The 26396-nt window shown below is 45.1% G+C and overlaps 1 long non-coding RNA gene across 2 annotated transcripts; it reads left to right on the forward strand.

Annotated features, from left to right (window-relative positions):
• Positions 1-2086: 2086 nt before the first annotated feature.
• On the forward strand, positions 2087-16312 carry LOC123444438. 2 transcript variants are annotated; one of them, XR_006630999.1, is made up of 3 exons: positions 2087-2474; positions 2615-2800; positions 16274-16312. It is a non-coding gene; the product is annotated as an uncharacterized LOC123444438 (long non-coding RNA). The 2 variants fall into 2 exon arrangements; XR_006630998.1 differs by lacking the exon at positions 16274-16312 and adding an exon at positions 12601-13540.
• Positions 16313-26396: the final 10084 nt, after the last annotated feature.

Consider the following 26396-nt stretch of genomic DNA (forward strand, 5'->3'; position numbering starts at 1 on the left):
CATTTTTCACTAATAGATCATGATCCATATATATATCTGTGCGCTTCAACTTGCGCTTGTTTATTACAACTCGATAATATGAGTGGAGTAGTAATAATGTACTTCCTCTCCTGTCGCTGATTTAGTACAAAGTTAGTAGAAAGTTGTACTAATTAAGTCAACGACATCGGAGGGAGTAGTAGACCACACTTTCGCGTGCACAAACGGATACCATGCATGGTACGTACGTACCCACAGCTAGCTAGCTCCTTCGACCAAATGCAAGCAATTTACCTTTCCAACCTCATTCGGAATACCACCTCATATGTGGAGTAGAGGCGCGACCCGCATGCATGGCACCGTGCGTACATGGAGTACGTACGTCGGCGCGTCATGCATGCATGGCTCCCTGCTCTAGACTCTAGTGATGGTGCTCCGGGTCCGGGCCGCCCGGCACCTCCCGCTTGTGAGCGGCGTCTCCCTGCAGCCTCCTCGCGCTCCATCTCCCCGGAGGAACGCCTGCAACGCTGGTAGCGGCCGCATTGCTGACCGCGGGCGCATAGAGGACGCCGGCCACGCCGCGAGCTTCGGCCGGCGTGGCTACGAGCCCCGCGCTGACGATCAGCGCCAGGCAGAGGACAACAGCGCCGATGCGAGCAGCCATGGATGATGGACGATGGAGCTAGAGACGAGGGCCGGTGGTACACTACGTGCTCGACGGGACACAAGACAGAGAGTTTTCGGTCTAGTGATGATGGATGGTTTCCGATCAATGGTGTGTGTGTGTTTGTATGCATATCTCTTCATGGATGAGCGGTATTTATAGGACTGGGCGGCGAGACGATAAGAGAGATGGCAAGGACCGGCGGTTACAAAAGAAACATAGTATAACGGGACCCGGCCGGGGCCGGCCAGGGCGGGCAACGTTTGTTGCGGATAATTGGTGGGAGCACCGATCGCTCGCTTTGTGTGGAAAGGACAAGGAAGGACACGTCGAGCACCGTCGGATTCACCCAGTGGCCACCACTGCAAAGGGGCTAACAAGATCATGCGTCGGTCACGATGATCCTCCTTTTTCATTCCGCCTTCTTTTGCATTAACTAGCGGATATATGCACCGTGGCCATGAGCCAATGTTCTGCTTCTGTGCTCCCATGTTCGCTCTGCACGGCTATATAAATTGCTCAGAATAATCCCGTCCACGTCAGTGCGCCACAGAGGGATGCCACCACCGCCGCTCTCGGTTGTGTCTCGCCGTATCCGTTGAGACAATAAAGCTAGACTTAAGTTTTGCATGGCTGCTAGTTCATGTACTACTCCCTCCTTTCCTAAATATAAGTTTTTATAGAGATTTTACTAGAGGGCTACATCCAAAGTTAAATGAGTGAATCTATACTTTAAAATATGTTTATATGCATCCGTATGTAGCCTCCTTAATGAAACCTTCTAAAAGACTTATATTTAGGTACGGAGGGAGTAGAACCTTTCGTGTAATATTACCATCATTTTCATCTTCACTTGAGTGAGATGGCTACTGTAGTGTAAGGGAAAAAAAGATTAAGACAATCTCTTTAGAAACAATGTACGCCTTGGATTAACATTTGTATGAAACAAGAAAATTATTATAAAAGAGAAGGTGTAGCGCGTAGGACTGCAATCCATAAGAAAGATTTCTATGTTGTTTTTTGCACCATGTTTGATAATTTGTATTAACTCATACATCTTCAATGATATAATCATTACAATTCGACGTTTCCCTGTTTTATGTTCTTGGAATCATGTGAATCAAAAATACCTTCATGGTCAAGGATTTGTTAGCTATTTTGTGTTCTTCAATGGTGCGTATGCTAAAAACACTTTCTTCTTTTTATGTCCGGATTTTCTGTTGGCAAGTTTTTTTACAGTCATTGCAGCCGTCGAACAATTGTAATGGCATTGCGTTGGGGTTAGGATGTATTTATGTGCTAGATGCCCATTAGCACCTCTAAAGCAGGGGCGGCGTTGGGGCATTCCTGGGACTTCTCTGGAATACTCAAGATTTTCGCTCATTTTTTGAATAGGCATATTAATTCAGCTGGACAGAAGAGTGAGCCGGCGAGGACGTCTCGTAACCCGCGCGAGCCAGCCCGAGGCGCTGAAACATCGATCCCTCCCCTCGATCCCTCTCCTCCCGCCCCAAGCCCCCAACCCTAACCTACCCGCGGGCCGCAGCGGTCGGCCCTCTTCCTCTCCTCCAATCCGGCCTGGCGTCGGGCGCCTGACCCTCTCCGGCTCTCCCTTAAGGCCCCTCCGGCCTCTGCCTGACCGCCTCCCGACGACCCGGCCTCCCCGGGTGGCCGGACCGGCTCGGGATCCCTTTCACCGGACCCCCGGCCGACCGGCCACCCCTGCTGCCGCTGGCCTGGCGGTTGGCGCCTTCCACGGCTCCACCAGACGACCACCACACACCATTCTACCTCCACCGCTCCAGTACTACGCTGCTCCAAGTCCAACAAGGTTTTTTTTGCCCTCTATTTATTTAAGAAATCTGAAGATTTTTTTATAAATGCCACTGCCTATGATTGCTATAAGGAGTAGAAGCCATTCATATTGCCATGCCATTAATTTGTACTTCGTTTATGTGATCTATGATGTAGATGAAAAAAGGATGTTAGCCTATTTAAATTGTGGGACAAATCTTCAAAGGCAAGGAAAATAACTTTTACATCCACACAAAGACCTCTTTCAATCAAGTGAAGGATGAAGATGGCATCAATCTCTTCCAAAAAGGCGACCGCAGAGTTATATTGTAAGAAGGATATCATCACTTTGTCAATCAAAAGGTACTTATGTATTCATGTCATTATGGTTTGATACATTGAAATATTGCTATTGCCGTTATGCTAGTGTTGTTTTATTATGTTGTGTTGTTTGGTTCATATACTACATTTAGAGGAAAAAAAATTGGATGAATACCCAACCTTCATTTCTTGGCGCCGCCACTCCTCTAAAGCATCCCATGGTGCAAGTCTAAGTAAATACTGGTGCAGAATTAACCTTCAAAAGGTAAATGGACAGAAACAAGGAATAAGGAACACAAGATCTATTCGACGTTCAGATCCTTTGCAGAATCATATGCCATAATTGGGGAGGCTAGGAAAGTCCTAAGGTCACAAAGACCTCTATCACCAAGTCCCACCTATACCTTCTTGGCTTAGGACACAAAACTCATGACCAATCACTTTGGTAGACCTCCACATGAAGTGGGCGTGCTCCCAAGCTTCACAAACTTTTTAGCTCGTTTGCACAATGAAGGCTTAAATGTGAGACCAATTGTCGAGGGGACGTTCAACCTCCAAGGGTAATAATAACTTGCATAGGTCAGCTAGAAAGAACCCTTTGGCAAAGATGTTCAACGAAGTACTAAGGAAAAAGAGTAATAACACAGAGAAGCAAAATGGAGTTCTCCCACAACAAAGGGTCGCGGAGCTTCTACCCTTTGAAGGTGTGTAGGTGCCTTATTTAAGTAGCCTCCAAAATCAGCTGACAATTGGACGAAAAAGCAACGTAACCTAGAAGTTCTGGACATTAGACAAGGAAGCCTAGCAGGAAAAACACCATTCTCGAAGTTGGCAATGATTAACCGCCAAGTGATAGGGATAATTGTAACACTTTTAAATTATGGATGAGAAACTAATGAGGGTCGAACCCGTCAAGAGAAAGTACGTATGCCTCCAATTCTCAAGACTTATGTGAAACCTTCTAAACAATTATAATGTGTACTTTACTAAGAGTCAAGTTCATAGGTGCAGGTTTTTCTTGTAGAGACAAGTCAATAAATGTTATGTAGTGTAAAGTAAAGACCGTGAGTAAAAATACAAAGTTCACGGTATTATTGAAGTACTCCATGTGCTTGAAAAGAAGTTGTATAAATTTTGTCTCAGATAAAAACGGTTCAAACTTTGACCAAGCTTACAGAAAAAATTATTAACAACTGTTTTACTAACATAGCATCATTAAATACACAATATAACATTGTTTTGATATGTTGAATGATTCCCCTATAGACTTGACCAAACTTTGCAATGTTTGTCTTTGGACAAAATTATGTCTTCTTTTCAAGCAGGAAAATGGAGCAATTAAAGTTTGAAACGAGTTTTTTTTTCAAATTTGTCGGGAGCACTAAAAATGGGAAGACACTTATATACACGAGGATGCTTGTTTTTCATAAAATTGAGAAAGTTAAAGAACAAGCAAGTGATGTCATGCAAGAACAAGAGAGTGTTGTAGCACTTTCACGGTAAATAGACTGTCAAAAATAGACTGTCAAATCCACATAAAACGAAAAGGAAGGCAATAGTAACCCAACACCTATGTCATGACCTAGGCGGTTCTGTACGCACCCAAACCAAAGTTTAGAAATGGTCTACTTTAGTTGGTTGCTAGGAAGACAAATAAAAAGGGTGGTTTTCCTAAACTACAAACAAAAATATAAAAGAAGAAAAATAGAAGGGAGCTAAACTAAGCGGATGGTGCTTGAGTAGTAAAGCATTCTCAAAGGTTTCGTAGTCATCACCATACATAATGCTGACAACACATGTGAATGCATAGCTCTATGTTTGTATCACTAATTCACATGAATATGATTATGTGTGGGCGGAGCAAGACAAAGATACATTCTTACCAACAACAACGATGTATGACGCCCGCCATCACCAGTGTATCCCCACTAACACTATGGTGATTAAGTGTTTCCCCATGAACATGACATAAAGCTTTATGTTCTTCGTTACTCCCCATTGCGATGATCCGGGAAAAATATCCGTAATGTACATTGTAACTACAAACCTCCACAATAGTCATTCACACCAATAATAATACCCTCCCACGAGGGGCTAATGTTGAGTGATCCCTCTTCAAAACACCATGATAAAATCAACACAACATATATAAAGAGAATGATCTGATCACTTGTAAACAATAAGTGATAATCATGCAAGGGTTCATCCAAATCCTCAAGAACTAGTCCAATTACTCAAACATACGAAGGGGTAACATAGAGGGGGGAGGTGCGTTACAAGCTCGCATGGAGCCGGTGAAGGAGAGGAGCATGTCATGATAGAGGTAGCGCCGACGATGGAGATGGTGGTGACGCCGTCGGTGGAGATGGTGCAGTGGCGGAGCCTCCTCTTCCTTTCCTCGTCTTGGACCTTCTTACTCTATGGAGGTGGTCCTAGACCATAACTTAATGGAGATGAGATTGATCTTGGATGAATGACTGATGATGCAAGCAGCTAGGGTTGGAGGTGCATATATAAGGTATCTCCCAAAGCCTCCTTCCTAGATGTAGGTTTTCTCCTTTGATCTAAGGTATCTAGATAAGCCTAATCTTCTCTCAAAACATTCCTTAATAGACAAGGAAGTTTCAGGGACAAACGGGGACAAAATTGGTGAAGAATCCCGTCTGATCTAAACCTTTACAATCTTGTCTGGAATTGGTACGAGCGGCATGCTCATACCACACGCCATTAAGTGCTCCTCCGGTAAAACAATCGTCATTTCTTCATACAAACTCAAATTTTGATGTTCTTGGGATCGTTGGAATTGTATCAACGCCGCCGATGCACCTGTGGTATTAGATATTAATTTGGAGCACTTTGTTTTCTTTCATTTTTGACATTCAAAATTTGTAAGCCTGGTGCCTCGAAGTCCTCTATATTGAACCCATCCTTTGCCTTTTCATCGTGCTGGGTTCTATGTTACTCCAAAACACATGTACACACGAAAAAACAATGGAAACTAATAAAACTAAATAAAATTACAAACTATGCAATACTACTAGTGAAAATAATGAAAATCGAAAATCATCCATAAGGATGGCAATGGGTTGAGTACAACAATCCCACACCCATACCGAGAGGCGCAAAACCATGCTCATGACCGTACTCGAGGGGCAATTGCCTGATTGGTATCCAACAGGCAGCTCAACATACTTATTGAAATATATTGGCATTCAGTAGTATTTTTTTACCGAAATAAGAAACTCAACTCAGACTAATGGCATGGTCAAATAAAATTAGTTTAGTAGCTTAAACAAAGGACTTCAAGAATTTGAACAAAAGGCTTCATGCATAAACACACATCACACGATTAATGTGTATGACTTTAATAGTTTGAGAACGGAAACAATAGTATGGCCCCACATCGCAGCTTGTCAGGTCGGGTTCGTACATACCCATTCGAAAAAAAGTGTACCCATACTATATCCATGACTAACCAGGCAATGGTTCGAATGGTACCCATAGCCACAAAAATGTGTCCAAAACATGCCCATGAGGGTGAGGTTGCGATGGGTACTCATAACCATGGGTAAAATTGAAAGATCATATAGCTTGATGTCCTCAATTGCCTAACCTGTAACTTCAATGTGGGCAAGCCACTGATTGGAAAACATGCTTCCCTCCGTCCACATGTTTGATATGACGTACATGGAAGTGAGAATTGTGTTACATGGTAACTTTACTAAGAGCAACTAACTCTAACCGAGTCAAGAAATTGCCATAACAAATGTTTGCTGACATTCGAGGTGTGAAAAAAGAGTCGCCATATCGGCCTAGGTCTCCAATTTTTTGGAGCTTTGGAGTCTAGCGCTGGTATGAATCGAGCTCCAAATCCATTCACCCAGGCCGGAGGGAGGTTTAGTCTATTTTCTTCCTCCGACGCGTACTCTTTCTAATGTCACAACCATTAGTATGGTTGCCGCCTCCACTTTTGCTGCTCGCAACCTCTTTTTCACTAGGAATAGCGTCGCCTCGGGGTGCGTCGGTGAAAAAATCGGCGTGGGGGACCTTGGGTTTCTAGTCCCCCCCCCAAGGTTGCCCATAACCGCCGATTTTGGTCACCTTTCGGCGCAATTGGGCCACTTTTGATGCAAAATTCTATTAATTTTGGCCCATATTCAGCGTGCTTCGGCAGAAATTCAGAAAATGCTTATTTTTCATCACATAGTTCATCGCAGAAATCAATACAAATAAAAATGGTTCAACAAATAAAAAACTCATAATTCACCGCACATCGAGCTAGGCGTTGCCCTTGAGCCTCCATAGGTGCTCCACCAAATTGTGATGCGGTTGTTGATGCACCTGTGAGTCTCGGATCTCCTGACGCATGTTGAGGAAGCCAGTCCAGGTTGTCGGTAGCTAGTGATCAACTTGGGCAAGAGGGCCCTGCTGTAATATGGTTCACTGTCGAACACTAGCTCTTCCTGCTAGCTCTCAGTGATCATGTTGTGCAAGATGACACAACAAGTCATGACTTCCCACATTTGATCTTTTGACAAGGTCTGAGCGGGGTGCCGGACAACAGCAAATCGAGATTGAAGCACACCAAATGCCCGTTCGACATCCTTCCTGTAAACTTCCTGGCGATTGGCAAAGTAGGAGTTCTTGCCTCCTGGCCAGGGTTTGAGATAATCTTCATAAATGTGGACCATCTCGGATATATGCCATCTCCTAGGTAGTATCCCTTGTTGTAGTGGCGTCCATTGACCGCGTAGTTAATCGGGGGAGCATGACCTTCAACAAGCATGGCAAAGACATTTGAGCACTGCAGTACGTCGATGTCATCATGAGTTCCTCGCATACCAAAGAAGGAGTGCCAAATCCAGAGGTCCTATGTGGCCACTGCCTCAAGTACCACATTGCAACCTCCTTTGACGCCTTTGTACATCCTCTGCCAAGAAAATGGATAGTTTTTTCATTTCCAATGCACGCAATCGATACTTCCAAGCATCATAGGAAATCCTCTTGCTGCATTCTGTGCTAGGATCCGAGCAGTGTCTTCAGCATTGGGTGATCGCAAGTATTGAGGTCCAAACACTGCCACCATTGCCCTGCAGAACTTGTACAAAGACTCAATGATGGTGGACTCGTCCATGCGTCTATAGTCTTCCAGAATATCACCGGGAGCTCCATATGCAAGCATCCCCATAGATGCCATGCACTTCTGGAGTGAGGTGAATCCAAATGTGTCGGTGCAATTCTTTTTGCACTTGAAGCAATTGTCGAACTCCGTGATGGATTTCACAATCCTGAGGAAGAGCTTCTGGCTCATCCGATAATGGCGCCGAAGTACTTTGTCACCATGTAGAGGAGTGTCGACGAAGTAGTTGGTGTAGAGCAAGTAATAGCCTTCCAGTCGATGCCTCTGTTTTTTCCTTCAGTCGACCCGACGTCGAGCCACCTCGCCGCGGCTTTGCGTTGCTCCCGAACTGGCCGGCCAGAGCGGCGAGGACCCTGAGGTGCTCTTCGTCCTGGGCGTCAGCATCGGCTTCCTCCTCCAGCAACGCCACGAATGCCTCCTCGTCGTCAGAGTCCATCGCCGAACACGTGGCGGGCGTGGCAGACACGCGCCCGCGTGCGTGGCCAGAGCATCGAAAAAGCTTGCCCAGAAGCAAGGGGGCGAAGCCGCAGCGAACTCTCCCTTTCTCGTCGGGGAGATGGCCTTTCTAGCGACGGTATGTAGGTGGGCGTTGTCGGGATCGGCAAGGCGATGAAAGGTCTAGTGCGCGGGCGGAGGGGATCTGGAGGTGGAAAACCGTTTTTGCATAACAGTGGCGGCCCACACGCCATTTTCCGTTACGCCGGAGCCCCCAAGCGCCTCCCGGTGCACTGGGTTCGGCCTGGGATCGTCGGGCCAGAAAATGGGCCCAACCGGCGAAAATCGATGTCCCAGGGGCACAACTGGGGCAATTTCTCAACGCCGGCGGAAAAGAACACGCCCAGGAGGCCTGTTGGGGGTGCAGCTGGAGATGCTCTTAATAGCCGTCACCACGTTTCACACCCATTTCCACATGTACACATCAAATTCATCCTCGTTTCACACCAGAGTGTGCCCATTCGTGGGTATACAAACCGGCCCACCCCACTCGACAACGCCACTCTTGATGCATCTTCCTTGTCCATTGGTGCTACTCCTCACCCATCTTCTCCTTTGCGGACACACTCACCCCATTCATCCACCATGTCACGGTGGTCGAGCCCTCCTTGTGGACCTTTCCCCGACGAAATTGAAGAGGACCATGCCGAGAGAAAATTCTGGGAAAGAGCTTGGTTGTGGTTCGACTCGGTCGAGGAGGACACACACCACAAGGTTGAATCAACCGTCAAGCCAGAGTGCTTCCCTGCCGCCCACCACTACCTTGCTCGCATGATGACAACCACCTTGATAGAAAGAGAGGTTGCGCTCACGAGGGCTACAAAGTTGTGATTTTCTTTCACATCAAGGACGTGCAAGTTCTTATAGACCACGTGAACATGAAGGTGGGAGTAGTTTAAGCAGCACCCCCACTCCCCCTATGATATCAGTTCCAAATGGAGGAAGAAGTTGAACTAGATGATTCAATAAACAAGGTGGTTTCCCCGCGCGTTCCTGCAGGATTTTAAAGATTAATTTTGGATAAATTATGTATGAACGGAATAACCTAAATCAAAAGCTACTCCCTCCGTTTTCTAATATATATTTTTTTAGATCTGCTACAGATTACATATAAAATAAATTAAAATAAATCTATATTTTAAAATATGTCTATATACTATAGGCCGTGGCATGCATTTTATGCACAAGGATGAAGCGAGCTGGAGGGGATTCCGTGTAGGAAAGACGGCTGCCATGCTCGATCCGCACCATGCCGTCGGCCCCAGCCCAGGCTCTCGTTCCGTTGTTCCGCCCGTTCGCCGATCTTGATGGAAAGTATATCTCTCCACTACTCACTGGTCTTTCTGAGCCTACCACGATGAGCCAGATGACGCGCCGCCGATCCCATTGGCGGTTCGTGATTACAGTCTTTTGAATTTTAATTTTGCTAACCTCATGTATCATGGGGTAGCGGTTCGTGATTACAGTCGGTTTACGGTCACACTCACTGGAAAGTTGCACGTACTTATTTTTTTAAATATAAAACAAAATAATGTGCGTCGGCCGACCACAAAAGTAGATCCGCATGCAGACGTTCATCGTGCATGATGCCATGATCAACCTCTCAAGTGAAAGGTCGCGATCGACACCGTACGTTAGGAACAATATATTATCCAAACACCACGTAGGAGATGACCAGGCTAATTAAAAAGGAACAATCCAGTCTTCACCGATACAGTAGATCATTGCAAACACAGAAGTATTATTATCTGCGTTTGCTTATTACAACTCGGTCGTACTACCATTTTTGCGTTCATATAAAGTACGCAAATTAAATGAACGGAGCGGCAACACACACGGCTCCCTGAACCAAATGCAAACTGTACTTTCTTCAAATACTGACCCAAATCCGACGCTCCACGGGAGTTCATTTGCATTATGTACGTACGTACGTTGGCCTGGCACGTCGCAGCTGATCACACACTTTCTCTAGTGATGGTGCTGCGGGTCCGGGCCGCCGGGCACCTCCCGCTTCCGGGCGGCGTCACCCTCCAGCCTCCTCGCGCTGTTCCACCTCCCACGACGGACGCCACCGCCGCCGGCTGCATTGGCGACCGCGGCGGCGTAGACGGCCTCCGGCACGGCGCGAGCTTCGGCCGGCGTGGCTACCAGCCCCGCGCTAACGATCAAGAACATGCAGAGCACGACAGCGCCGATGCGAGCCGCCATGGATGTGTGCGGATGGAGCTAGGTAAGCTAGCTAGCGTCAACTGCGAGACAGGTGCGTATCTAGCAAGTAGTAGTGCAAGATGTGTGCGGATGGAGAGATATCTTCCATGGCCAGGCGCCGCGCCCTATTTATAGGACGAGCCAGGCGAGACGGATCATACCGGCGGTTACAACAGAAGCTCATAGTGGGTCCGGGGGCCGGCCGTTGTTGCGGATAATTGGTGCGCGCATTGTGTACTGTGTGCGCGCGCGCGGACAAAGAAGGCCACGTAGGGGTAGGTACCCGCTCGGGTAAGAGGCTAGCACACCACCTATAATGCCCGAGTAATGTTACACATACAAAGGCTTACGTAAAGATTTTACGTATAAACTGATGTATAAGATTGTGATTGGTAATTGAAGGATGAGGGGCCCCACCCTTACTGAAAATCAGGGGGGAGAGAAGAGTTAGTTTGAAAGGTTGAGTAAACCTTTGTAAGTTTTTGTATGTCTAGCATTATTGATAATGCCCCATCTACTCCGTGCGTATCTAAATATAAGTCTTTCTAGAGGTTCTACTAGTGGACTATATATGGAGAATGACGTTTTGGCTCCCGGGAGCCACGGAGGCTTTTATTTTTGAAAAATTCAAATTCAAATTTTTATGGTTCAAAAAATTCTGAAAAAAAATATGCATGTATGTAAGGATGTAACCGACATGTGTGTGTAAAATTTCAGGTCAAAATACTTTAAAACGTGATCTGTATAAAAAAGACAAATTCATGGTCTGAAATGATGAATAGTAACATGTGTTAAACAGCCTCAGATTTGTCTTTTTTGCACAGCCCACATTTCAATGTATTTTGTTCTGAAAATTTACACACTTGTGTATTATACCTTCATTTATCTATGTATTTTTTTCAGAATTTTTTGAAACATTAAAATACAAATTTTCACTGAATTTGAAGTTTGAATTTAAAGGCCTCTAGTGAGCTCCAGAGCCAAAAGCAATATTCGCTATATATGGATGTATATAGACATATTTTAGAGTGTAGATTCATTCATTTTACTCCGTATATAGACCCCTATTAAAATCTCTTAAAAGACTTATATTTAGAAACGGAGGGAGTATAAAATAACCAGGGACAGAACCATCATGCATGTATAAGGCGGGAAGTTTGTTCATGGAAGGGGAAAAGTTCATATGAAATGAATTTCTTTTTGCTACAACAGCCACTAGCCCCCCTCCCACCCCCCTAGATTCGTCCCTGAAAATAACAATTAAAATACAGGTTCACGCGACAAAAACTGTCCGATCAGATCATGCAAACGCGATAGATCCGTAAATTTTTTACGGGACGTGGTAAAAGGCTTCTCCTGATTTACAAAAACACAGTTTTCGCGTCCGTTTCGACGGTGGCCTGTATCGAGAGAAAGCAGTTGGCGGGAGTCCAACTGCCACAGAAACTTCCGCGTTCGTTGTACATGTACATCATACGTCGCCTCGAACGTTCCCGAACGTCGGCCGCCCTTCCCCTGACGCCGCCCCGTCCGTCCTGGCGGTCGCCCTGCTCGTCCTCGCAGGAGTCGACGTCGGCGACGGAAGCTAGCTAGCTAGCTCCGGGCTCCTGGATGAATTCCTAGCTAGTTCTGGATGGATTCGTGGACACCGGAGCTAGCTAGCTAGCTCCTGAATGGATTCGTGACGGAGGAGCTAGCTAGCTCCTGGATGAATTCGTGGACGGAGGAGCTAGCTAGCTAGCTCCTGAATGGATTCATGACGGAGGAGCTAGCTAGCTCCTGGATGAATTCGTGGATGGAGGGGCTTGGATGGATTCAAGGATCGACGACTCCGTATTTAGAAACAAATTTAGTTGACTATGAACACGGGCGAGAGGAAGAAGATGTGGGAAAAAAATATAAGCGAAAATTTAATTTACAGTTTAAGTTTAACGTCTGTTCCATCACAGCTCGAGCCAACCTGTAAAAAAGCATCTTATGTGAATGTCTTCTTTTACAGGTCTATTTTGCGGGGTGTGACTCTGTCTTCGCCTGTGCCGGTCCATAAAACCATTTTTTCCCGAAGTGTAAGCGCGTTTTATAAGTTGGTGTTATATAAGGCCTGCTAGAGATGCTCTAATGTTGGATGATCCCGTCCGAGTGGCCACCATTGCCACCGGCTAAGAAGATCGATCATCATAACTGATCCTCCTCTTTTTTCCCCTTTTCCGGATTAGCATATGCTCCGTGCTTGCCTACGCAGGCCATGAGCCAATGTTCATCTCCTATGTTCCGGTCGACGCTGGCCTCTTGCTTACTTAATTGCCCACAATAATCTACTCCACATGCATCAGTGCGCCAAAAAGCAGGGGGGGGGGGGGATGAAAGGACTATAAGGCACGATTTGAACTACTGAGAGAAGCTAGCTGACGTGTGGTCTGTCCGCTTATGGAATAATGCATGTTCTTCAGAATTTCCATAATACTGGAGTACTATTTGACAAATGTATGGTGCCCAGAGCTTTGGAATGCATGCATGACAATCTTTTGACCGCAGATATATGCTTAAATGTGGGTACCGTATATTTTCAACCGCGTCTTAAAATATTTATGGCTACTCGAAATGATTCTACTAACCCAATGTGCTAAAGCAAATGAAAGTAGGCAAATAATGCAAATATATAATTCTTTAATTTTTCCAAATGAAAAATATGCTGCTGAATTTGGCAACAGAAGTCATGATATACCATTATATATTAAGTATTTTCCTTAATAATGTCTAAAAATCAATGGCCAAGGGAGAGTTGACATCCAAATTGAACAAAGGCAGACTATGTACATACTCCCTCCGTTTTTACATATAAGTCTTTATAAAGGTTTCATTAAAAAAACATATGAATATATATAGACATACTTTAAAATATAGATTCACTAATTTTTCTTTGTATATACTCCCTCCATTTCTAAATATAAGTTTTTTTTAAAGATTTTACTAGAAGACTACATATGAAACAAAATAAATGAATCTACGCTCTAAACCATGTCTATATAAATCTGTATGTAGTCTTTTAATGAAATCTTTAAAAATACTTGTATTTAAGAACGGAGGAATTAGTTACTTAGTGAAGTCTCAAAAAAGAAAAAGGAACAGAGGGAGTACATGTGCAGCTCAAGTCCTCGGGAACTACAAAACCAACCTAAGCAACAACGGCATCATTTTGATTTAGAAAAGATTAACACGAGCACCAGGGTGGGCTGGGTTGGGAGAGCACATTCAGCTTTAGACAACTCAGTGATGCCCTGTTGTCAATGGCATGCCCAGTAGTGAAGTGGAACTTTCTTTGTCGAAAGGCTCACAGGTCGCAGCTGCCACGTCATGAATCTGTAAACTTAAATTCGATTATCCAGAACACATGGTGGAGAATCCGCACCAATGATCTATTCAACGTTGATCGAAGAGATGGTTAGTGTTAACAAAAATGATTGTTCAGAAGAAAAGATGGTACAGACCTAGAGCATTCTACCGGATTTTTTCACTGTTTTTACCTTTTTTCTAAACATGAGCACAAAATGAACCAGATTTGAAAGCATTTCACGATCTGACCTTTTTAGAAACGCCACAAGCCGTGGCGTTGCTGCCCACTATGCAACGCCTGTCTACCATGGCGTTGCTGCCCTCCAGTGACACGCCTGTCTACTGTGGCGTTTTTTCTTTTTTGCAACGCCAGTCTAAAGTGGCGTTGCAGGCCCACTGTGAAACGCCAACAGTGCTGGTGTTGCTGCCCAACAGTGACACGCCTGTCTACCGTGGCGTTATTTCTTTCTTGCAACGCCAGTCTAATGTGGCGTTGCAGGCCCATTGTGAAACGCCAACAGTGCTGGCGTTGCAGACCCACTATGGAACGCAGCGACGACATCCAGCCAGCCCACGGCATGCTGCTAGCAACATGTGTACTGATGAAACACCATGGACCATGGCGTTTCACGCGTGGCTTGCAACGTCACATAGACTGGCGTTTGAGTGGGTCTGCAACGCCACATTAGACTGGCGTTTGAGTGGGTCTGCAACGCCACATTACATTGGCGTTTCTATGTGCGTCTGCAACGCCACGGGCTCTGGCGTTTAAAAAAAATCAGATCGTGAAATGTTTTCAATCAGAGTTCATTCCGTGCAATACTTTCATCCCATGGGTCAAAATCGTGAAAAAATCCCATTCTACCATTGGATGGATCTCATTCATCAATTCACCAAATGAACGCATAGGATTGTTTGATTAAAAAAAACATCATAGTATTTTTGAAATCTACAACAAAACTCTACAGTGCCTAGGTCGTCTTGTCCATTCTTCTTCGATCTGATGGTCTAGATACTGTTGACTAAATAGTCAATTTTCCGAGTAGATTAATCCATGAAATAATTACTAACATGACATTGACTAGATTCATGACATACAAATCACAGAGGATACTAGCAATTACTATGCATATAGCAGAAACATCTACCCATATAGCTAGTACCATTAGGGCAAAAATAAACATGAGCGGGATAAATAGGTTATACCCTCCGATTGGCCACTTGGCCGTAACAGCAGCATTGGCGGCGACGGCATCCTCTGCCGCCTTCTTCTCCGCTTCGGCCTTCTCGAGGAGGAGACGGCCAGCTTTGCTTGGCGAAGACATGGCCTTCGGCCTTCTCGAGGAGGAGACGGCCAGCTTCGCTTGGCGAAGACATGGCCTTCGGCCTTCTCGAGGAGGAGACAGCCAGCTTCTCTTGGCGAAGACATGGCAGTGACAAGGGAGACGCGGACGTAGACGAAACAAACGGACGGAGTCGAGCAGTCGCGTGATCGCTGCCCGAAAACCTAATCGCCCCTCTCTCGTACAGTATCCGGAGAGGCGGGGTTTTGGAGGCCTGCTCTCCCGTCGACTGTGTACGCGGTGAACGGGACGGAGTCGCCGACGGCAGTAGCAGCAAAAGTAACGAGCGCGTGAGGCAGAGGCGATATGATCTTGTGACGGCTAGGGTTGACGTTAGCCCTGCTTATATAGGCGGCCGGATGGAGAGACGTGGGCTGAACCCCCGTCCGAGTCGGTAACAACCCACGATCTGACGTCTCAGATCGTGGTGCATTCGTTGCGTATTCTTCGTTCTTGACCGGCAAAAATAAGCGCGTAGGTATGAGCTCGGCTTGGCTCATTCCCGCGGCGCGTCGTGGCGAGGCGGGCGGCGGAGGAGGAGTGCGCGAGGGCCTCTTATCTTCTCACTCTTCAATAGCATGTAGAAGAGAGACCGTTGTAAAGGGGTCCAACTTCTTCTCCACTAGCGGGGTGGGACTAAACTTCCCACCACCACCTTGTCATGCCACCGCCTACATGGGCCCTTGGAGGTTTCCGAAATTCTCTTATGGGCCTAAGGCCCATCACAGATTTCAACAATCCCCCACCAGATCTCAATGGCACATTGTGTTCCTTCGTTTCAATCACTGTTTTGACATACCAGCAGTTCAGTAAAGACCTGTTAAGGTTGAGCTTTGATACATCTCCAACGTATCTATAATTTTTGATGGTTTCATGCTATTATCTTGTCAAACTTTGGATGTTTTGCATGCCTTTTATATATTTTCTGGGACTAACTTATTAACTCAGTGCCAAGTGCCAGTTCCTGTTTTTTTCCATGTTTTTGACCCCTTTCAGAGGAGATTTTGAAACGGAGTCCAAACGGAAGAAAATCCCCGAAAAGATTTTTTTTGGAACGGAAGAAGATCGGAGAACTTGGAGCCATGCTAGAGGAGCTCCAGGGGCCCCACAAGCTCCCACCCCGCGGCCAGGGGGGTGCGCCATCCAAGCTTGTGGGCCCCCTGGAGGTCCCCTGACCTAGATCTTTCGCCTATATAATCCCATAAATTCCAGAAAAAATCAAGAGATCATCGAAAGTACTTTTCCGCCGCCGCAAGCTTCTGTCTCCGCAAGATCCCATCTGGGGCACATTCTGGTGCCCTGCCGGAGGGGGGATTCGAACACGGAGGGCTTCTTCATCAACACCATGACCTCTCCGATGATGCGTGAGTAGTTCACCATAGACCTACGGGTCCATAACTAGTAACTAGATGGCTTCTTCTCTCTCTTGGATCTTCAATACAAAGTTCTCCATGATCTTCATGGAGATCTATCCAATGTAATCTTCTTTTGCGGTGTGTTTGTCGAGATCCGATGAATTGTGGATTTATGATCAGATTATCTATGAATCTTATTTGAGTTTCTTCTGATCTCTCTTATGCATGATTTCATATCCTTGTAATTCTCTTCGAGTTGTGGGTTTTGTTTGGCAAACCAGATCTATGATTCTTGCAATGGGAGAAGTGCTTGGTTTTGGCTTCATACCGTGCGGTGACCTCACCCAGTGACATAAGGGGTAGCGAGGCACGCATCGTGTTGTTGCCATCAAGGGTAAAAAGATGGGGTTTTCATCATTGGTTTGAGATTATCCCTCTACATCATGTCATCTTGCTTAAAGCGTTACTCTGTTCGTCATGAACTCAATACACTAGATGCATGCTGGATAGCGGTCGATGTGTGGACTAATAGTAGTAGATGCAGAAAGTATCGGTCTACTTGTCTCGGACGTGATGCCTATATGCATGATCATTGCCTTAGATATCGTCATGACTTTGCGCGGTTCTATCAATTGCTCGACAGTAATTTGTTCATCCACCGTGATATTTGCTATTATGATAGAAGCCTCTAGTGAACACTATGGCCCCCAGGGTCTACTGCACACCATATTTTCAGCCTTACACTTTTTACTTCGTTGCACTTTCCGCCTTCAGATCTCACTTTGCAAACAATCTTGAAGGGATTGACAACCCCTTTGAAGCGTTGGGTGCAAGCTTGTTTGTGTTTGCGCAGGTACTTTGGACTTGACGAGGCCCTCCTTCTGGATCGATACCTTGGTTCTCAAACTGAGGGAAATACTTACTGCTCCTGTGCTGCATCACCCTTTCCTCTTCAAGGGAAAAACCGACGCAAACCAGAGAAGTAACAAGAAGAATTCCTAAACGCCAGGGAAGGACTTTTGTTGCCGTAGCAGAAGAATTTTTGGCGCCGTTGCCGGGGAGGAAGATCAAGTCAAGAACTCATCCAAGTAGGTGTCGCAAACTCATCTCTTGCATTTACTTTGTTTGCGAGTTGCCTCTCGTTTTCCTCTCCCCCACTTCACAATTTGCCTTTTTCGTTTGCATTTTTTCATTTGTCTTTTTCGTTCACCCTTTTCTCTCGCTTGCTTTCTGTTCATTTGTGTGCCATGTGCATTCAATATGCTTGCATCTTCGTTTGCTTAAAATCTAGTGATATGGATCCTCATCCACTTGCTAATCTCTTTAAGAGATCCAATTATGTTGATCCAATTGCTAGTGAGTTGAGTGCACTTGACTATCTTTATGAAGTTTTGCTTGAGATGCGTGAATCTGAAAATTGTGAGGAAGAAATTTATGAAGTGATTCACGAGGGCTCCTTGGATGAAAATCATGATTGCAATGGTTTCACCATAAATTCTATTAGTGACAATCATGCTAAAAATATGCAAAACCCTAAGCTTGGGGATGCTAGTTTTGCTATGTCCACTACTTGTTGCAATGATTATGAGTGGGGCGATGATTTTTCTTATGATCTTGAAAATTTGTTTAAGCCTCATGATGAATATGATATTTGCAATATTATTGAAAGTGGGTTTGGAGAAGTCATGACTTTAGTTGATGATAATCCCACTATTTTTAAAGAGCGTCAACTTGCATGCATGTGGATCATGAAAAGAATATCCTATGTGATAGTTACATTGTTGAATTTGATTATGATCCCACATGTAATTGCTATGAGAGAGGAAAATATTGTGGTAGAAACTTTCATGTTACCAATTTACCTCTCGTTATGTGGAGATTGCTATTGTCTCTTTCTTCTTCCTTGCATATGGCAACTATTGGTTGTCTTGACAACTTGTTTTCCTATAAAATGCCTATGCATAGGAAGTATGTTAGACTTAGATGTGATTTTCACATGCTTTATGATGCTCTCGTTGTGCTTCAATTCTTGTCTTTTGTGTGAGCATCATCGATTTATCAATGCCTAGCTAAGGGCGTTAAACAATAGCGCTTGTTGAGAGGCAACCCAATGAATTTATATTTTTCTTTCTGTTTTGTTGCGTCCACACTTTCATAATTCTGTTTTGATTGTGTTTTTTGTGTTTCTTTTTGTGTTTGAGCCAAGCAAAACCTTTATGATTAGTCTTGGTAATGGTTGTTTGATCCTGCTGGAAAAAGACAGAAACTTTTCCCTCACGATATGATTTTTCATTTTTATTCAGAAAGAGATTTTGAGTTGATTCTTTTTGCTGCTGATTCATATGCTTTTTCCCCAGACCGTCGTAATTTCCAGGTTTTGTGAGATACCAGAAGTATACGAAGTATACAGATTGCTACAGACTGGTCTGTTTTTGTTGAGTTGGTTGCTTGTTTTGATGAAACTATGGTTAGTATCGGGGGGTACTAGCCATGGAAAAGTGAGAGTACAGTAGCCCATCATCAATATAGATGGAATTCAAGTTTGCTATAGTACCAAAAGAAGTGGTAGTTTGTTTTCTTGTACTAATGTTATCACAAGTTTCTGTTTAAGTTTTGTGTTGTGAAGTTTTCAAGTTTTGGGTGATGTTCTCATGGACAAAGAGATAAGGAGTGGAAAGAGCTCAAGCTTGGGGATGCCCAAGGCATCCCAAGCCAAATTCAAGGACAACAAAAAGCCTAAGCTTGGGGATGCCCCGGGAAGGCATCCCCTCTTTCGTCTTCAATCCATCGGTAACATTACTTGGAGCTATATTTTTATTCACCACATGATATGTGTTTTGCTTGGAGCGTCTTGTATCTTAGGAGTCTTTTCTTTTTGTTGTGTCACAATCATCCTTGCTGCACACCTTTTTGAGAGAGAGAGACATGCACTCATCGTGATTTTGCTAGAATGCTCATAGTGCTTCACTTATATCTTTTGAGCTAGATATGTTTGCTCTTGTGCTTCACTTATATCTTTAGAGCACGGCGGTGCGTGATTTGGTAGTTGGCTTATGCTATGAAAGTAGTCCCAAATGTGATAGGTGCCCAAAGAGGATGCAAAAACCTCCATCTTCATGTGCATTGAGTAGAAAGAGAAGTTTTGATTCCTCTCAATTAGTTTTGAGACGTGGATTTGGTAATATTAAGAGTTATGTAAGTAGGGTGTTGTGAATCTAGAAATACCTGTGTTGAAGTTAGTGATTCCCGTAGCATGCACGTATGGTGAACCGCTATGTTAGGAAGTCGGAGCATCATTGATCTATTGATTTCTATCCTTTGTGTTGAGGTCGGGATCGCGCGATGGTTTACACCTACCAACCCTTCCCCTCGGAGTATGCGTTTAGCACTTTGTTTCTATTACTAATAAAAACTTTCGCAATAAGTATGTGATTTCTTCATGACTAATGTGAGTCCATCGTATAGATGCACTTTCACCTTCCACCATTGCTAGCCTCTCTAGTGCCGCGCAATTCTCGCCGGTGCACAAACCCACCAAATTCCTTCCTCAAAACAGCCACCATACCTACCTACTATGGCATTTTCATAGCCATTCCAAGATATATTGCCATGCAACTCCCACCGTTCCGTCTCATGACTTGTGCCGTCACTCTCATATTGCCATTGCATGATCGTAAGATAGCCAGCGAGATGTTTCAACGTCATACGCCATGCTAGATCGTTGCACATCCCCGTACACTGCCGGAGGCATTTCCTATGGAGTCATCATCATTGCGATCTTTGAGTTGCGAGTAAATAAAAGTGTGATGATCATCATTATTAGAGCATTGTCCCATGTGAGGAAATAAAAAAAAGGCCAAAGAGCCCAAAAACAAAAAAAGAGAAAAGAAAAGAAAAAAGAGGCCTAAGAGCCCAAATAAAAAAAAGAGAAAAAGAGAGAAGGGACAATGCTACTATCTTTTTCCACACTTGTACTTCATGATAGCACCATGTTCTTCATGATTGAGAGCTTCTTGCTTTGTCACTACCATATGCTAGTGGGAATCTTCGTTTTATAACTTGGCTTGTATATTCAATTGATGGGCTTCCTCAAAATTGCCCTAGGTCTTCGTGAGCAAGCAAGTTGGATGCACACCCACTAGTTTTCCTCTTGAGCTTTCCCATACTTATAGCTCTAGTGCATCTCTTGTATGACAATCCCTACTCATTCACATTGATATCTATTAATGGGCATCTTCATAGCCTATTGATACGCCGAGTCAGTGTGACCATCTCCTCCTTTTTTGTCTCACAACCACCACCACACTCTATTCCACCTATAGTGCTATATCCATGGCTCGCGCTCATGTATTGCGTGATAGTTATAAAAGGTTCGAGAAAGTAAGAGTGCGAAAACAATTACTTGGCCAATTCTGGGGTTGTGCATGATTTACATTAGTTGTGTGAGGATGATGGAGCATAGACAAACTATATGATTTTGTAGGGATAACTATCTTTGGCCTTGTTATTTTGAAAGTTCATGATTGTGGTCGTCATGAACTCAATACACTAGATGCATGCTGGATAGCGGTCGATGTGTGGAGTAATAGTAGTAGATGCAGAAAGTATCGGTCTACTTATCTCGGACGTGATGCCTATATGTATGATCATTGCCTTAGATATCGTCATGATTTGCGCGGTTCTATCAATTGCTCGACAGTAATTTGTTCACCCACCGTGATATTTGCTATTATGATAGAAGCCTCTAGTGAACACTATGGCCCCCAGGGTCTACTCCACACCATATTTTCAGCCTTACACTTTTTACTTCGTTGCACTTTCCGCCTTCAGATCTCACTTTGCAAACAATCTTGAAGGGATTGACAACCCCTTTGAAGCGTTGGGTGCAAGCTTGTTTGTGTTTGCGCAGGTACTTTGGACTTGACGAGGCCCTCCTTCTGGATCGATACCTTGGTTCTCAAACTGAGGGAAATACTTACTGCTCCTGTGTTGCATCACCCTTTCCTCTTCAAGGGAAAAACCGACGCAAACCATAGAAGTAACAAGAAGAATTCCTAAGTGCCAGGGAAGGACTTTTGTTGCCGTAGCAAGCTTCACCTAGAACAAGTAGTTGTTGGGTAACGTAGCATAAATTCAAAAATTTCCTACGCATATTCAGATCTTCCTATGGAGAGACCAGCAACGAGAGAGGGGTGAGTGCATCTTCATACCTTTGAAGACCGCTAAGCGGAAGAGTTACTAGAACGCGGTTGATGGAGTCATACTCGCGGCGATTCAGATCGCGGTGTGATTCCGAACTAGCGCCGAACTAAGGCACCTCCGCATTCAACACACGTGCAGCCCGGTGACGTCTCCCGCACCTTGATCCAGCAAGGTGAGGGAGAGGTTGGGGAAGATCTCCAACAGCACGACGGCGTGGTGTCGATGGAGAGACGAGGTCTCCCGACAGGGCTTCGCCAAGCACCAGCAGAGAGGAGGAGAAAGAAGAGCAGGGCTGCGCCGAGGGAGAGGGAAAACTGTGTCTCCAAAAGCCCAAAAGTGCCCACTATATATAGGGGGAGGGAGGGGCTGCGCCCCCTTGAGGGTTTCCCTCTCCTGGGAGGGGCAGCAGCCCTAGATGGGGAAAGGTGTGGCGGCCAAGGGGGGAAGGAGGGGTGGCGCACCCTTCTGGTGGGCCTTAGGCCCACCTGCGCTAGGGTTCCCCCCTCCCTTCTTCTTACGCCATGGGCTGAGTGGGGGTGGGGGCGCACCAGCCCACCTAGGGGCTGGTTCCCTCCCGCACTTGGCCCATCTAGCCTCCCGGGGTCGTTGCCCCCTTCCGGTGGACCCCCGGGGCGACCTCCGGTGGTCCCGGTACGTTACCGTTGACGCCCGAAACACTTCCGGTGTCCGAAACCATCCGTCCTATATATCAATCTTTACCTCCGGAACATTCCGGAGCTCATCGTGACGTCCGGGATCTCAACCGGGACTCCGAACAACTTTCGATAACCTCGTATAACAATTCCCTATAACCCTAGCGTCATCGAACCTTAAGTGTGTAGACCCTACGGGTTCGGAAGACATGTAGACATGACCGAGACACCTCTCCAGCCAATAACCATCAGCGGGGTCTGGATACCCATGGTGGCTCCCACTTGCTCCATGATGATCTCATCGGATGAACCACGATGTCAAGGATTCAATCAATCCCGTATACAATTCCCTTTTGTCTGTCGGTATAGAACTTGCCCGAGATTCGATCGTCGGTATACCTATACCTTGTTCAATCTCGTTACCGGTAAGTCTCTTTACTCGTTTCGTAGCACGTCATCGTGTGACTAACTCCTTTAGTCACATTGAGCTCATGATGATGTTCTACCGAGTGGTCCTAGAGATACCTCTCCGTCACACGGAGTGACAAATCCCGATCTTGATTCGTACCAACCCAACAGACACTTTCAGAGGTACCCGTAGTGCACCTTTATAGTCACCCAGTTACGTTGTGACGTTTGATACACCCAAAGCACTCCTACGGTATCTGGGAGTTGCACAATCTCACGGCTGAAGGAAAATACACTTGACATTAGAAAAGCTTTAGCATATGAACAATACGATCTAGTGCTACGCTCAGGATTGGGTCTTGTCCATCACATCATTCTCCCAATGATGTGATCCCATTATCAATGACATCTAATGCCCATGACCAGGAAACCATGATCATCTATTGACTAACGAGCTAGCCAACTAGAGGCTTGCTAGGGACACATTGTGATCTATTTATTCACACATGTATTATTGTTTCCTGCTAATACAATTATAGCATGAACAATAAACGATTATCATGAACAAGGAAATATGATAATAACCATTTTATTATTGCCTCTAGGGCATATTTCCAACAGTCTCCCACTTGCACTAGAGTCAATAATCTAGTTACATTGTGATGTATCGAACACCCATAGCATTGTGGTGTTGATCATGTTTTGCTCGTGGAAGAGGTTTAGTCAACGGGTCAGCGACATTCAGATCCGTGTGTACTTTACAAATCTCTATTACTCCACTCTGGACATGGTCCTGGATGGAGTTGTAGCGGCGTTTGATGTGCTTCGTCTTCCAGTGAAACCCGGGCTCCTTGGCTATGGCAATGGCCCCAGTGTTATCACGGAAGAGTGTCATTTTACCCGACGTGCTTGGAACCACTCCAAGGTCGGTGATGAGCTCCTTCATCCAAATTCCTTCATGAGCCGCTTCTGAAGCAGCTATGTACTCCGCTTCACATGTAGATGCTGCCACGACTTCTTGCTTGCTGCGGCACCAGCTCACTGCCCCACCATTCAAAACATATACGTATCCGGTCTGTGACTTAGAGTCATCCGGATCTGTGTCGAAGCTAGCGTGGACGTAACTCTTTACGACGAGCTCTTCGTCACCTCCATAAGCGAGAAACATTTCCTTAGTCCTTTTCAGGTACTTAAGGATATTCTTGACCGCTGTCCAGTGTTCCATACCGGGATCACTTTGGTACCTCCCTACCAAACTTGTGGCAAGGTTTATATCAGGTGTGGTACACAGCATGGCATACATAAGAGAGCCTACGGCTGAAGTGTAGGGGACATAACTCATCTTCTCTCTATCTGCTGTCGTGGTCGGCGACTCAGTCTTACTCAATCTCATACCTTGCAAAACTGGCAAGAACCCTTTCTTTCAGTTTTCCATATTGAACTTCTTCAATATCTTGTCAAGGTATGTACTTTGCGAAAGACCTATGAGGCGTCTCGATCTATCTCTATAGATCTTGATGCCTAATATGTATGCAGCTTCTCCAAGGTCCTTCATTGAAAAACTCTTATTCAAATAGGCCTTTATGCTCTCCAACATCTCTATATCATTGCCCATGAATAATATGTCATCCACATACAGTATGAGGAAAGCTACAGAGCTCCCACTCACTTTCTTGTACAGACAGGCTTCTCCATAAACCTGTATGAAACCCAACGCTTTAATCACCTCATCAAACCGAATGTTCCAACTTTGAGATGTTTGCACCAGCCCATAGATGGAGCGCTGGAGCTTGCACACTTTGTTAGCACCCTTAGGGTCGACAAAACCTTATGGTTGCATCATATACAACTCTTCCTTTAGGTTCACATTAAGGAACGCTGTTTTGATGTCCATTTGCCAAATTTCATAATCGTAAAAGGCGGCAATTGCTAACATGATTCGGACTGATTTCAGCTTCGCTACGGGAGAGAAAGTCTCTTCGTAGTCAATTCCTTGAATTTGTCGAAAACCCTTTGCGACAAGTCGAGCTTTATAAACGGTTACATTACCGTTTGCATCAGTCTTCTTCTTGAAGATCCATTTATTTTCTATGGCTCGCCGGTCATCGGGCAAGTCCACCAAAGTCCATACTTTCTTCTCATACATGGATCCTATCTCGGATTTCATGGCTTCAAGCCATTTGTTGGAATCTGGGCCCGCCATCGCTTCTTCATAGTTCGAAGGTTCACCGTTGTCTAACAACATAATTTCCATTACAGGGTTGCCGTACCACTCTGGTGCGGAGCGTACCCTTGTGGACCTTCGAGGTTCAGTAGTAACTTGATCCGAAGCTTCATGATCATTATCATTAACTTCCTCTTCAGTTGGTGTAGGCGCCACAGGAACAACTTCCCGCGCTGCGCTACTATCCTGTTCGAGAGGGGGTGTAATTACCTCATCAAGTTCTACCTTCCTCCCACTTACTTCTTTCGAGAGAACTCTTTCTCTAGAAAGGATCCGTTCTTGGCAACAAAGGTTTTACCTTCGGATCTAAGGTAGAAGGTATACCCAATAGTTTCCTTAGGGTATCCTATGAATACGCATTTCTCCGCTTCGGGTTCGAGCTTTTCTGGTTGAAGTTTCTTCACATAAGCATCGCAGCCCCAAACTTTAAGAAACGACAACTTAGGTTTCTTGCCAAACCATAGTCCATACGGTGTCGTCTCAACGGATTTAGACGGTGCCCTATTTAAAGTGAATGCTCCAGTTTCTAATGCGTATTCCCAAAATGATAGCGGTAAGTCGGTAAGAGACATCATAGATCGTACCATATCTAATAAAGTGCGATTACGACGTTCAGACACTCCGTTGCGTTGCGGTGTGCCAGGCGGCGTCAGTTGTGAAACGATTCCACACTTCCTTAGGTGTGTGCCAAACTCGTGACTCAAATATTCTCCTCCACGATCAGATCGTAGACACTTAATTTTTCTGTCACGTTGATTCTCGACCTCACTCTGAAATTCCTTGAATTTTTCAAATGTCTCAGATTTGTGCTTCATCAAGTAGATATACCCATACCTACTCAAATCATCGATGAGAGTGAGAACATAACGATAGCCACCGCGAGCTTCAACGTTCATTGGACCACACACATCAATATGTATTATTTCCAATAAGTCGGTTGCTCTCTCCATTATTCCTGAGAATGGAGTCTTAGTCATCTTGCCCATGAGGCACGGTTCGCATGTGTCAAATGATTCAAAGTCAAGAGACTCTAATAGTCCATCAGTATGGAACTTCTTCATGCGCTTAACGCCGATATGACCAAGGCGGCAGTGCCACAAGTATGTGGGACTATCATTATCAACTTTACATCTTTTGGTACTCACACTATGAATATGCGTAACATCACGATCGAGATTCATCAAGAATAAACCATTCACCAGCGGAGCATGACCATAAAACATATCACTCATATAAATAGAACAACCATTATTCTCTGACTTAAATGAGTAGCCGTC

Source organism: Hordeum vulgare, chromosome 3H, assembly GCF_904849725.1.
Source record: "Hordeum vulgare subsp. vulgare chromosome 3H, MorexV3_pseudomolecules_assembly, whole genome shotgun sequence".
In the NCBI taxonomy this organism is placed as follows: Eukaryota; Viridiplantae; Streptophyta; class Magnoliopsida; order Poales; family Poaceae; genus Hordeum; species Hordeum vulgare.